General features: G+C 41.0%; 1 protein-coding gene across 6 annotated transcripts in view; it reads right to left on the bottom strand.

Annotated features, from left to right (window-relative positions):
* PPP6R2 (protein phosphatase 6 regulatory subunit 2) overlaps positions 1-14,146 on the bottom strand; it is a 116,216-nt gene that overhangs the window by 87,189 nt on the left and 14,881 nt on the right. For 5 of the 6 annotated variants that reach the window (XM_031941231.1, XM_031941230.1, XM_031941235.1 and 2 more), the window contains exon 2: positions 2,875-2,992. The exons of the other annotated variant lie outside the window; for it this stretch is intronic. The gene's annotated coding sequence lies outside the window, so the exon portion shown is untranslated. The remainder of the gene's footprint in view (positions 1-2,874; positions 2,993-14,146) is intronic. 6 annotated transcript variants of the gene reach the window in all.

Raw genomic sequence — 14,146 nt, 5'->3', positions numbered from 1 at the left:
AATATATTTTGCATGATTTCACATGTATAACCTACATCATATTTCTTGCTTTCTCTATGGGAGGTAGGGGGAAAGAAGGGAGTGAGGGAGAGAATTTGGAACTCAATATTTTTCAAGTAAACGTTAAAAAATAAGTCTTAAGTTTCCCCCCCCCCCCAAAAAAAAAGACACTATAATCTATATAAATTGCTTGGATTTATTTACCAAGACAAATGCAAGAATTTTATGAATATAACTACAATACAGGGAAAAAAAGACAAATAACTGGAGAGATTGTTAATGACTGACTCATGACAATAATAAAAATGATAATACTACCTAAATTGATTTACAGATTCAATGCTATATTAACCAAACAACCAAAGATTTATCCAGAAGCCAAAATGGAATAGTAGTAGAAAGCAGTAGAGAGCCTCCTCCCTCACTCCCCCCTGCCACCTTCAAACAGATCTAAAAAATTCATCAGAACAAACTGTGATAGGAAAATTCAATTAAAAGTGACTCACAGTGTATCATTTTTCCAGCCCAGATCAACATAAGGAGACATACAGAGAGGTCTGCAAAACTGGGAACAAGTATGGCAAAGGAATCCTATTTTAGGGTTCAAGGAGAGACTGTGCAGGATGGAGGTCCCAGATGTATCCTGGAGGACCATGACTGGATTAGAGCTAGAGAAGGGGAGAGCATCATATTTTAAGAAATCATAAAACTGCCCAGATCTCTTAGAATCAAAATGCACCATAAAAATAGAACTTATCGATCCCCTCCTAAAGGATCCCCAGAATGAAAACTATCAGGAACAATCAAAATCCAGAGTTTCCAGGTCAAAAAAAAAAATATTGCCAACAGCTAGAAAGAATTCAACCAAAGAGCTAGCTATTTTTTAGCAGCTACCAATATAAAAGAACAGAGAGCTTGGGATACAGTATTTCAGAAAAGCAAAAGATATAGCTTACAATCAAGAATAACTTCCTCAAAAAAAAATGAGTATAATCCCATAGAGAGGGGAAATAGATCTTTATTGAAATAGAGGATCTTTCAAGCATCCCTAATAAAAAGATGAGAATCATATAAAAACTTTGAAATAATCTACAGGAGTCAAAAGAAAAATAAAAAGGTAAACATAAGTATACAATCATAAGAGATTAATCAAGAATAAACTGTTTACATCCTCATAAGAAGAAATGATATATGTGTCCTCTTAGAATCTTCTCATCAAGAATTACACATAAAGTCCAGTTAGAGGATTTTATGTTTTTATGATCTTAAAAGAACAGAAAGGGAGGGGAAGAGGTATATCCTGGAGAATGAGAGAGAGAAAAAGAAACAGAAAATTATCTCACATAAATAGAATGCAAAACAAGAAGCATAAACAAGGAGAAGCTAGTAGGGAGAGTGGGCAACGTTGAAACTCATCTGAACTGGTCACAAAAGGGAAAAATGCACACAAATAGTTGGATATAGAAATACATTTCGCTCAAAAAGCAAATAGGCATAAAAGAGAAGAAAGGAAAAGCATAAAAAAACGGGGAGGGTAGATTAATGAAAAGATTAGTTCTAAATAAAACAAACTCTGAGCATATTAAAAACCATTTATAGTTCTTTTTGCAGTGGCAAAAACAAAAACAAACAAAAAAAAAAACTAAACTAAGGAGTTGCTACTAAATGAGAAATGGCAGAACAAATCCTGGTATGTTTCTGACGGAATACTTTTTGTACTAAGAAATGATGAAAGGGAAGGTCTCAGAGAAAACTGGCAAGACTAAACTGATATAGAATGAAGTAAGCAGGCAGGTCACAAATAGCCAAATGAGATGTGGTCTATGCTCAGAAATGAGATGATAATAGATTCCTCATTGCCCAAGCCCACACCAATTCGGGTCCATGAGCTTTCCATGAACCTCCCATGGTAACATAAGCATTATCCTTTTCTCTCCTCTACCCTGTGGATCCCATGCCTAGAGTTCTGTCCTTCACTCTGCCTCCTTCCTTCAAAATCTGGCTCAAATGCCACATGTGACACACAAGAAGCTTTTCCCAGGCCCCTCAATGTTCAAAGCACCTCTTTTCACTGAAATTACCTCTTATCTACTCCCTATGTGTCTTGCATGTACAAAGGTATGCACATGTCACCTCTCCCATTAGAGTGTAAGCTCCTAGAGGACAAGGGTTGTGCTTGCTTCTCCTTTGCGCACACATCTTAATAAATGAATGTTGTTTAACTAACTTTCTGGTTCTACCTTCCTGGAAATTAATTGTTTGGGGGGGGGGGGGGGGGGGAGGAAATAAAGGAAAAAAAGGCCTGTGATTCCAAATGCCCCACTAGAACAATGCCCAGGCTGCTTTGAAGCTTGCCCAGCCAGAAGCTGCCTCAGCCTCACCTCAGTTTACCAACATATTTTTAATTATTAATCAGGGTTTTCAGATACCCACGAAAATAAACCATAAGTCAAATTCACAAACTAGACTAAACAACACTGAGTGAGGTAAGTAACCCTGATTCCTCCTCCTGAAGCACTTTGAGACTTGCCGAGTACTTTCCTCTGAATAGCACCATGAATTCGGCAGAACAAGCCTGAGGAAGGGAGGCTCAGGGGAGTGAAGTGACTCCATGTCCTAGGTGACCCAGAGACATCCAAAGCAATTCTTCCAAGGTCAAGGAGCCACCACACTCTGCTGCCTCTCCAAGATGGTCAGTGCTTCACAGGATCAAGCCCAACACGGCCAAAAAGACACCAATCTAGCTGTAATCTTCCAAAATGTCACTGGTGTAGGCAGCAGCACTGCCAAGAACCTGACGTGCCAGGGTCCTGGCATGGTGAGATATGTACAACAACGCAGCTAATCATGGAAGGCTAAGGGAACTTCTCGTACCTTCCGGAGAAACTTCTTGTTTCAAAGATGAAATCCTGTCCTCAGGCAAAGGAACATTTGGGTGATTTTGTGAGAGTATTCATTCACTCAGTGAAAGATTTCTCTCCAACCTCCTTGACTGAAAAACAAAAAGGAAAAAACATTTAAGTTTGACACAAGCAATTTTTAACTAATGAAATACACCCCATGCCCAGAAGTTTCAAGAACAGGTGGAACAACTACTTCTAAGGAACCGTAAGGATAGACTGTTGAACTATTGTCAAACTCCAAATCTGGGAAGATAAAGAGTCCTCCCTGACTGTGAGATCTTCCAGTGAAGGAAGGGTGACCACTTCATAAACCCACAAGATCTCAGAAGCAGAAAGAACTTTAAGAACTATTCAGGTCAAGTGGTATCTCTTAAAAAAAAAAAAAAAAATCAACAATGTCATTAATAAATGGTCATCCTGCTCTTGCTTCAAGAACTCAAGTGAAAGGGAATGCAAGAGAAAGAGGGAATGAAGAGGTGAGAGAGGGGAAAGATAGGAAGGAGGGGGAGAGAACACACCATTTCTCTAATGCTTTCAGATTTACAAAGTCCTTTACATTTATCATTTCTTTTGAGATGCCTCCCCCACCAAGACATCATTCCACACTTCCACTCTAATTGTTAGGAAGCACTTCTGCTGTATCAAACCTACATCCACCTTACTGCATCTCCAAACACTGCTCCTATTCTGTCCCCTGACATCAGGATGACATACCTAATCCCTCTTACATATAATAGCCTTTGAAGACACCTGCCATATCTCCCACCTTCTCTTATCCAGTCTATTTATCACTAGTTTCTTTGACTGCAAGGAACAATGAGGTATGAACACAAGGTACCCTTCCCCACCCTGACTGCCCTTCCCTGGACACTGAGGCACCACAAACTAACTACAAAACTTTTAGGTATAACTTAACCCCAGAAAAGATAGTGGGATTATCATTCCGCACTTCTCACCAGATTGCACTCCATCAGGTGCAGGTCTTCCTGACTACCCCCCCCCCAGGTCCTTATTATCAGCACCTATAAGAGGCTCAGCAGCCGCTCTTCCACTCCCCACTTCTCACTGAGCACCACCTGGGAATCCTAACTAACACTCCCCCCCTCAACTCCTTATTAGAACAATCTCAGCATCTGTAAGAGCTCAGCAGCCCCTCCCTCATCACCACCCTCTGCCCCTGGCCTGGCAGGTGGGGCCATGAACTCAGCCTCCACTTAAGAGATCGCAGCTCCCCCAGCTCACTTCTCTCCAGCTGCCCTCCTCTGGGCCTTCTTGGACTCACTTCTCCAGCCTCCCCTTTCCTCTCCAACCTCCTTTTCTAGGTCTTCTCCCCACAATGAACCATAAGCTTCTTTCCAGCAGGAACTGTCTTTTCTCTTTCTATCTGCATTCAAAGCACTTGGCCCAGTGCCAGACCCATGGCAGGTGCTTAATAACTATTTACTATTGACTGTCATCTCTTTCCCTCAGTACTTTAGGGCAGCCCAAGATCCGACCACACTGAATCATACTCAATTCACAAGCCACTAACCCCTCCTGCCCAGAAACTCTGCTCTCTAGTCACGCCTCCTCCAACTTTTACTTGTGAATCTACTGTTTTTAACCCAAGTCCATAAGTGTTTATTTACACCTGTTCCTCTTCGATTCCATGTTGTTCAATGAAGTCTAAGGATCTCACCTGTCAAGATGAGACTGTGGGCCCTGACTCAAGTTATCCACTGCATCAGCTCTCATTCCCAGCTTCTGGCTATCTGCAAATTTGATGAGCAGACCCTCCAGACCTTTCTCCCAAGTCATCAATAAAGATAAAGAGATTAAACAACAGCCTGGGGCCCAGGAAGAGTCAAGGCCAATCACCCATGGAACACTCCACCCTTCCATAGTGACAAAGAATCATAAATGCTTATGCTTAAAGAGTCCAGCCACAAGACCTGCTTTATACCTCCCTAACCAAACTGGACTGACTGTGTGTGTGTGTGTGTGTGTGTGTGTGTGTGTGTGTGTTTCTCATTCTCTTTCCCTCCTCTCTCTCTTTTTCTCTCTGTCACTTCTGACTCTCTGTCTCTGTATCTATCTTTGTGTGTATCTGTCTGTCCGTTGTCGCCCCCTTCCACAAGCACAAGGTGTGAGCCTGGAAGAATGCTTTTATCAGCTAGTTCTGCCACAAGGAAAGTTATCCTGTCAGTCCTATTCAGGGTGAAGCCAACAGGATTACTTTATGATTTAGGGGTGAATTAGTCATTCATCTAACAGCATTTGGAAAGGAATTGAAGTCACACTCACTGGCCTATTCCATTCGCTTTCCTTTTTGGAAGAGCAGGGCATTTGCTCTTCTCCAGTCCTGTGACACTTCTTTCATTCGCCACCACCTCACAAAGGTGAATGAGAGTAGCCTAGCCACTGTCAGGCATGTTGTAGAAGGGATTTTTGTGGACTTACAGGTTGGACTAGATGGCTTTTGTGCTCCCTTCAAACTCTGATATTCTGTGATTCTATGAGTCAAAAATACAGATCACCTAAAGGGCAAAAGGGCAGGCAAATTTTAAAATACAAGTCATTCCCCAACTAATACATGTTCAAAGGATATGAACAGCCAATTTTTAGATAAAGAAATTAAAGCCATTTTTAGTCATGTGAAAAAAAATTCTCTAATCGTTATTGATCAGAGAAATGCAAATTAAGATAATTCTGAGACCACTTCATACCTCTCAGATTGGTGAAGATGACAGGAAAAGACAGTAATAAAAGTTGGAAGGGATGTGAGAAACCTGGGACATTAATACATTGTTAGTGGAGTTCTGAACTGATTCAACCATTCTAGAAAGCAATATAGAACTATGCCCAGAGGACTATCAAACTGTACATATCCTTATCCTACTGGGCCTGTATCCCAAAGAGATCATAAAGGAGGGAGAAGGACCCATGCAAAATGTTTATGGTAGCCCTTTCATAGTGGCAAGGAATTGGAAATTGAGTGGATGCCCATCAGTTGGGGAATGGCTGAATATGTTATGGTGTATGAATGTAATGGAGTATTATTATTTTATAAGAAATGATGAACAGGATGATTTCAGAAAAGCCTTAAGACTTACAGAACTGAAGCTGAATGAAGTGAGAGGAAGCAGAACATTGTACACAGTAACAAGATTATGGAATAATCAACTACAATAAACTTAACTCTTCTCAGTATTTCAGTAATCCAAGACAATTCCAGTAGATGGAAAATACGACTTGCACCCAGAGAGAGAACTATGGAGACTGAATGTGGATTGAAGCATGGCATTTTATAAATTTTTTTGGTTGTTTTTTCCTTTTAAGCATAGTATTTTTACTACTTTTTTTGTTTGCTTTTTCCTTTTTGTAATTTTTTTCCCCTTTTAGTCTGATTTTTCTTACATGGCATGATAAATATGGAAATAAGTTTAAAAGGATTTTACATGTATAACATGTATATGCTGTCTTAGGGAGGGAGAGGGGAAGGAAGGAAGGGAAAAAAGTCTGGTACCCCAAATCTTACAAAAATAAATACTGAAAAATATAATTTACATGTAATTGAAAGAGTAAAATACTACTAAAAAAAAAAAAGGCATGCATATGATTGCATCATATTACATATGATGGCATAAAAGACACTCTTGTTAAGAACATGGTTGCAATTTGATTAGCCCAGGTTCATTCCCAAGAAAGCAAAGTCAGTCTGAACAATGGATGAGACCAATGGATCAAGTCTTTGACTCACAGAAATTCTCCCAATCAATGTTTCTCCTCATCTGACCTTCTCACAACTGGTGCAATACCAGGTCACCCCCTCCACCTCCTTCTCCACCAAGAGTTGGACTGTGCCCCTGGAAGCAGTGAGGGCTTTGCTAGGCCAACTTTGACCTTACTCATCTGGCTAGGATCAGGCCTGCACAGAACTTCTGGGCCACCTCTGTGATCATCTCCTTTATGTGTTTAAATATTCTTTCCCATTAGCATAGATGCAGTTTGCTCACATTTGTATCTCCCACTTAGTACAATGCCTGGCACACAGCAAGTGCTATCTAGTTACCTACTTACCTACCTCCACAGCTACTGTGGTGACACCTCCTACGCTCCCTATCTCAGTCTAAAAGCCTGATAGATCCCCACCTCCCCAGGCATCCCAGACCCAGAAGGGAGGTATGACTAGTGCTAGGCTTTTCATGGTCATGCACTCTCATCCCTCCCAGGTTCAATAAATGAGCCACATAGATCCACAATATATTTTGTGTATCAAATGGGTGATTCTAGCAATATTAATTACAGTCAGAAGGAATGAGAGTGAGACAAGAGCCTGGCCAAGTTACAAGTACTCAAAAGCTACAAAAGAACCAAAGAACATGAAAAAAGCTGAGAGAGATGGAATGTCTTATTCATAGCACTGGATGGAAGAGTCTGTAGTGGAGAGTAGAGTGTAAGAAGACTGGGAAGGCAGGAATGGGGTAGACTAGAAAGGGCTTTGAATGTCAAACAGGGCATTTTATATTTGACCCAAGAGATGACACAGAGCCCCAGGAGTTTATTGCCTCCTCCTGTATCCTGAGCACTTAGCATAGGGCCTGGCACTTAGTAGGTGCTTCACTTGGTGTCTCCTATGGAATGAGAAGGACCCAGAGACTGAGCCGGGATTTGCCAGAGATCAAACAGTGAGAACTGAGCTGCTGGCCAGTAGTACCAGAGGCAAACTCGTTATCCACCCAGCTCGGCACACATTGCCAGGCCTGAGAACCTCTCTGGAGAAACTGCTCTAAGTATGAAACCTCTCTCCTCAGGGACTGAGAGGAGAAAGGGGCCAGTGAGCCCCCAGGTGTGAGGAAACATATTTGTGATCAGTCTTCACAGTAAATAGTGCTCTGTAAAAGCTATGATTGTTAATGGCTTAAAAATAAAACTGGTAGGCTAATCACTAGTAAGAGTGGGAACTGTAGCCCAAGGAAATCATATAGAAGGGAAAAGTACCTACATGTGCAAAAATGTTTGTAGCAGCTCTTTTATTACTGTCTTTTCCTGTCATCTTCACCAATCTGAGAGGTATGAAGTGGTCTCAGAATTATCTTAATTTGCATTTCTCTGATCAATGACGATTAGAGAATTTTTTTTCACATGACTAAAAATGGCTTTAATTTCTTTATCTAAAAATTGGCTGTTCATATCCTTTGAACATGTATCAGTTGGGGAATGACTTGTATTCCAATCAAAGAATTGGAAAATGAGTAGGTGCCCATCAACTGGGGAGTGACCAAATAAGCTGTGATATATGAATGTAATAGAATGTTATTGTTCTATAAAAAATGAACTAGCTGATTTTAGAAAGGCCTGGCAAGATTTACACGAACTGACACTGAGCAAAACAAGCAGAACCAAAAATACATTGCACACAATAACAGCAGGAATGTGCAATGATCAATTATGAAAGCCTTAGTTCTTCTCAGTGGTTCAGTGATCCAAGGCAATCCCAATAGACTTTGAATAGAACATGCCATCTGCATCCAGAAAAAGAACTAAGGAGATGAATATAAATCAACATATGTTATGTTTACTTCTTTTTTCTATTTATCTCTCCCATGATTTTTCCCTTTTGTTCTGATTTTTCTCTCCCAACATGATTCATAAAGCAATGCACATTAAAAATAAATAAATACATTTTTTAAGGAAAAAAAAAAGTGGGGAGAAGAAATGGAGACTTGAACCACTGACATTACAGTATCCTTGAGAGGCCCTAGGACCCTAAGCACATAATGTGGCCAATCTTGCCCTAGGAAAGTGAATCTAGAGTCATAGCTAAACATTTTTCTCCCTGGAGTATTGCACAAAGAGGTCAACACCACTGTTCTTAAATTTTCTCTCTGCTGACCTTATTTCTCATTTCTCCTCTGATCAATGGAAAATATAAAAATAATAATGATACTCAGAGGCAGATGCTGCAGTTGGAAGTCATGTTCTATTTATTGCTCATTCAGGATTGTACCTGAAGCTGCTACTGAACCATGTGGCCATAATTTTGTTTTTTGAGCCAAAGTTAATCCCCCAAATGGTCAAGCTCAGGTGGAGGTAGAGTCAATTCAAGAGAGACCAGTCTGAAATTTCATTAGCATTCAGATCAAACCCTCAACTTTTATTTTCAACTTGAAAAGACAGAATCAGCAAAAAAGGCCTCTAAGTAGGGTACAGCCAGACTTCAACAGAAAATGTAATTTTCTAATAGCTCAAAATAAGAAAGCACATACAAATAAATTTTCAAAACTATAATCATATATCTTAATTTGCTCCATCAGTAACATAGCCTATTCACCTCGATAATGTCTCCTGACAGAATAAAACATAGCCTGACATGCCAGTATTTGAGTGACACTTTACATTTCTAGTAGCATTATTATTTGTGCCCATTTTGAATGAAATATGCATTTATTAAGCCTTTACTATGTATCAGGCACTGCCCTTAGTACCAGAGATATAATTACAAGCAGAAAGAAAGAACATTCTTGCTCTCAAGGAAGGAATGCTTTCATACTAATGAAAGCAGGCATGGTTTCAGTTGAGGAAGTCAGGAACAGGGCCAAGAGAGGAAAAAAGGCAGGCTGTCCTTCAAAAGATGGAAGACCCAAAAGAAACTCATCAATGGGGATGGAGCCATGGTTATCAGGTTACCTAGACAGTGGGGAAAAGAGGGCAAGTAACATCAAGTGCTCTTGTGTTATACAGGGCAGGATCCCTCCTTTCTGGGGAACACCAGAACCCCTTGAGAAGCCTAAAGCTGCCCCACTTGAGAAGAAAGGGGCAGGACAACTTCTGGAGAGCAAGGATTGGTTTTGTTTTACCTTTATATCTGACTAAGGCTGACACAAAACTTAGCATATAATAGGAATTTAATAAATGCTGCTTGACTTCACTTGTCGACTAGTCAAGCAATCTAAATGAAGATTTATTTGGAAATGGTTGAAAGGAGCAATAAAGCTTATCTTTATATCATACTTGAAGGTTGGCAAAGCCCTTTCTTCTAAACCATGTGGTGAAGTATCTTTTTGGTCGCTTTTAAGTCCTACGAAGCCTTTTTCCCCGTTAAGGTAAGCCAGGGGCTGAGCTGAGATTCACATTCAGCTTCTCTGGCTGTTCCATTCCACTAGGATTTCTCTTAGCCAATCTTTCCAAAGATCAAGCAGCTAGGAAATATATGTGAAATCTCCTTCCCTGGGGTCCAAATGGGAAATGTTACCCATTTCTTTAAAATAATTATGTCTCTGTGAGTCTGAAAAATGAGGCAAATCGTTTCTTCTCATCCTGTTAAAAGTCATTGTCCCTGACAAATGGTGTCATTTATCTCATCAAAATTTGTGTGCAAAATGTGTAAGCTGAGACCCAGAACGTACGCAGACTGAATTGCAAACAAAAAGACATCAAACACCTGAGGACCACTAGAACACAGCCAATAACAGAATGCCCGAGTCATGCAGCAAATACCTTGTGTGAGGGAAACACAGATACAGGAACCTTCCGAGGGTGCCTTTCCAGTACTATGCTATCATGATTCCGTAGTTCTTGGCTTACCAACAGACAGAACAGCCGAATCCATTCCCCCTCATGTCCACACCAATCCACCTCTGACTTGTTAGGACCCTGACTGCAAAGCTAATTTCCAAGCTCAGCTCCCAGAGGAAACCCAACTGAACCACCTCAGGTGCTAGCACCTACCTCCTCTGAAGTCACTTTGTACGGCATTTGCCCAAACATCTTGCTCCCTCCTCCCTCCCCCATCCCCCTAAAATAGAAGTTCCTTGTGGACAGGAACTGTTCTATTTTTGCAACCCTTTTCTGTTAACCACAGTGTCTGCCCTTAATTCATTAATTAGGCCCTTGCTCTGTGCTTATTGAACTGAAGAAATGAAAGGCAAGAAGCAAAATGGAGATTTCCCTCATCTGTTGTTAAAAAGCCATGTTCTCTCCAAATCTAATCAATTGGGACCAAACTGTCCCTGAAAGGATCAAAGACCCCCAGCTTGCACTCCAAGCTTTTGTTCAGTCACATGTGGCTGGCACTTTGTGTGTTTTCTGGTGTTTGCTCTTTGAAAGCTCCCCATCTCTGAAGACCAATTCTTGCTCACACTCCGGAAAACAGGAATGGAAAATGGCAGAAATTAGTCTCAAGGAGCCTCCAAAACAAAATCATAACTCGTCTGAGGAAAAGAAAACAGTCCAGGAAGAATTTAACAAAAACTTTCATTTGACAGAAAGGATTTCAGTCAGCAATAACAGCCAAATGCTCAAGTATGATTTAATGTCCAATGGACAGAATGGCTTAATAGCGACACTGTTACTCAAAGCTCCAATGAGAATCAAAAGTTCAAAATGGTAACAGAGTCAAGGTAAAACCAGTTACAAGAATAAGCCTCCATTTTTTGCCTTGGAAGATGCCCTAAAATGCTGGGGAAATTCTATCTGATGCCTGTTTCTCTAACAAGGTGTAATGATGATAAATGTGGAAATGAGAAAGCACACTTATAAAGTGCTTTGGGATTTACAAAAGACTTTGCTCACAATGTTACTTCGAGATAAAGGCCAAGTACAATTATCCTCCCCCACTTCCTTCCCAAGGAGGAAACAGAGGTTCAGAGTAGCTTATGTGCACAGTCATAGGATAAGTAACAAATTGAGGGAATATTTATGGGGTGCTTTAAGGCATGCACCAATATGATCTAAATGGATCCTCATAAGCACCCCAGGAAGTTGCACAGTGAGCATTCTTATTTTACAGATGAACAAACGAAGGTCACCCAGCTAGTGAACCCCAAGGGCTCTGGCGCCCCTTAGAGGCCCCATTATAGAGTCAGGAAGTAGCAGAATCCCTCCCCCAAGCAGGTCTTGTGTCTGGGGAAGCACATGGGGCCTGGGCCATGGCTCCACGCGTGGAGCACTTTGGAGATTGTGCCTTAGGAAAAAATTCTGATCAAAGAGTTCAAGTGTGAGAGAATTGGGGTGAGAGGCTCCTCTGGGCTCCCAGCTGGCAGTGGGCTACACCCAAAGCACAGAAAGGACAGAAGCACCTCAGGTAGGCCGGAAAGCCCACATACAACCAAAGCAGCAGCTTCCCCAGCCTCCTCAGAGTCCTGCCAGACCCCAACTTCTCCCTCAAAGCCTACTTCTTTTAAACCACTCTCAGGTTCACAAGCTTATGAACTTGCCTGACCCTCCCCAACTCCATTAGCCAACCAACAGTCAAGTCTACTGGCACTGAATTATCTATCTCCAGGAGCTGTTCCAAGGGGAACACTCTCCTAGCCCCCAGCATAGCCTGGCACTCAGTAGGCCCTTGGAAGGCTCTTGAGTCAACCTGAATGCAACTGAATCTCCAGGATTTAGCCCATCATCTCTCCCCCGGCCTTTCCTGATGCTTCCTCTTTCTTCTCACTGAGTGCAGACTCTCCCCTCAACAATCTAGTTGCTATTCAACTGTTACCACAATTGTCTTCGATGGCTCCCAATTGCCCTACAGAATAAAGATCTAACTTAATTCCAGTCCTTCAGAGCAAGGTCTCAGCCGAACAGCTTACATTTCGTTCCCATTACTTCTCAAGCACTTTCTGTGCTGCCAGTTTCCTGAGCTCAGCATTTTCGCTTTGACCTCCCAGCCTCAGCACAGGCTGTCCCTGTGACTGGAATACACTCCCTCACTTTCCCCATTGGAATCCACCTTAGCTCATCTACTAATATCCACGAAAAGCCTCTCCTAGCGATTAACCTTCTCTTCCCTTAAATCACATTGTTATTAATTTAGTTATCAAAGATTATATTCCCTAAAGAGAACATCTAAGCACCAAGGATGGAAAGAGCTGTTTCCAGGTTCTCTGGGCCTGGCACATATATAACTACTTGTTCTGTATGCAGTGGGTGTGTCATAAATGCTTGCTGAATGGAATTTGTTAAAAATGGGATTTAAGGGAAAAGTCTGCCCTGGTTTCATGAGTTTGATTATTTTTGTTTCTATTAAGATTATAATTTTTTTAATTTACAAATTTTAGAAAACAAGGCCAAAGATGATAAAAATCACCCTGGAAGGGGAGACTGTGCTCAAAGTTATTATTTGCCATTTATTAAAGATTCTACCTCATTTCAGTAAGGGCTGGCAGGGGGTGAGAGGTGGAGAGGACAATATGTAAGATTCTGCCCCTTGATTTTTATATTTATTTCATTAGTTCTTTTAATAGCAGTTATTAAGTTTAAAATTAAGTAACTTAAGTCAACCTCCTTCCTGGTATCTCTGAGTATCCTAAGCCTCTCACACTTCAATACTGTACCTAGACCTACCCGAAACAACCCACTTTCCTAATTTCTTCTTCATCAAAATCTTTTTTTCTATTAGGAAACATAAGAAACTGACTGATGCTACTGTGCTCTATGGAGAATAATTTAACATTAAGGGTACAGTTAATCCAACCCATAACTGAAGAAGAATCCCACACTGAGCTCCCTAACAACTGGCAGCCCTACCTCCACTTGAAGACATCCAGCATGGTGGACCAACTACTTCCTTCAGCAGCTTGTTGTCCCTCTGGAAAGCTTGAAGAAGTCTTTCTTAACTTCAAATCTCAATTTGCCTCAATCCATATACTGCCCCCCATTCTAAGCTCAGCCTTCAAATAGAACAAGTGTGCTCTGCTTTCTTCAAGTACCTGAACACATTCTCTCCTGTGATTCCTATGTTCTCTACATACCTAGGGGCTACATACTCCCTATTCATTCAACTGATTTAAATTGAAGATTCATCATCATCTCGGTTGATCCCCTCTGAAAAACCTTTAGGCAGGCCGATATAATTCCTAAGCTACGGTGTCCAAAAATGAACATGGGATTCCACACAGGTTTTGACGCAGGAGAAGTAAAGCAGGGCTCTCATCTCCTAATTCCTAGAAGACATACTTCTCAATGTAACCAAAAAACACATTAGATCATATCTGACTGACCTAAACCCCATGATATTTTTTAAATAAACTGCTATCTAGGCATCCTTCTCTGACCTAATGAGGTTGAATTTTTTAATTCAAATGAAATACTTTAAGTTCATTAAATTCTATTTTGTTCAATTTGGCCCCGTGTTCTAAACTGTCAAGATCTTCATGAAATCCCAGTGGAGATATTCCAGAGATTAGTGCCTGGCCCAGAGCTATGTAGCATTAGTATCAATACATTTTATAAAGATGTAATGGCATAATTATCAAGGTAGCTACTCT

The sequence above is a fragment of the Sarcophilus harrisii genome, chromosome 5 (genome assembly GCF_902635505.1).
Source record: "Sarcophilus harrisii chromosome 5, mSarHar1.11, whole genome shotgun sequence".
In the NCBI taxonomy this organism is placed as follows: Eukaryota; Metazoa; Chordata; class Mammalia; order Dasyuromorphia; family Dasyuridae; genus Sarcophilus; species Sarcophilus harrisii.
This window is presented reverse-complemented; position numbering and strand designations above follow the sequence as displayed.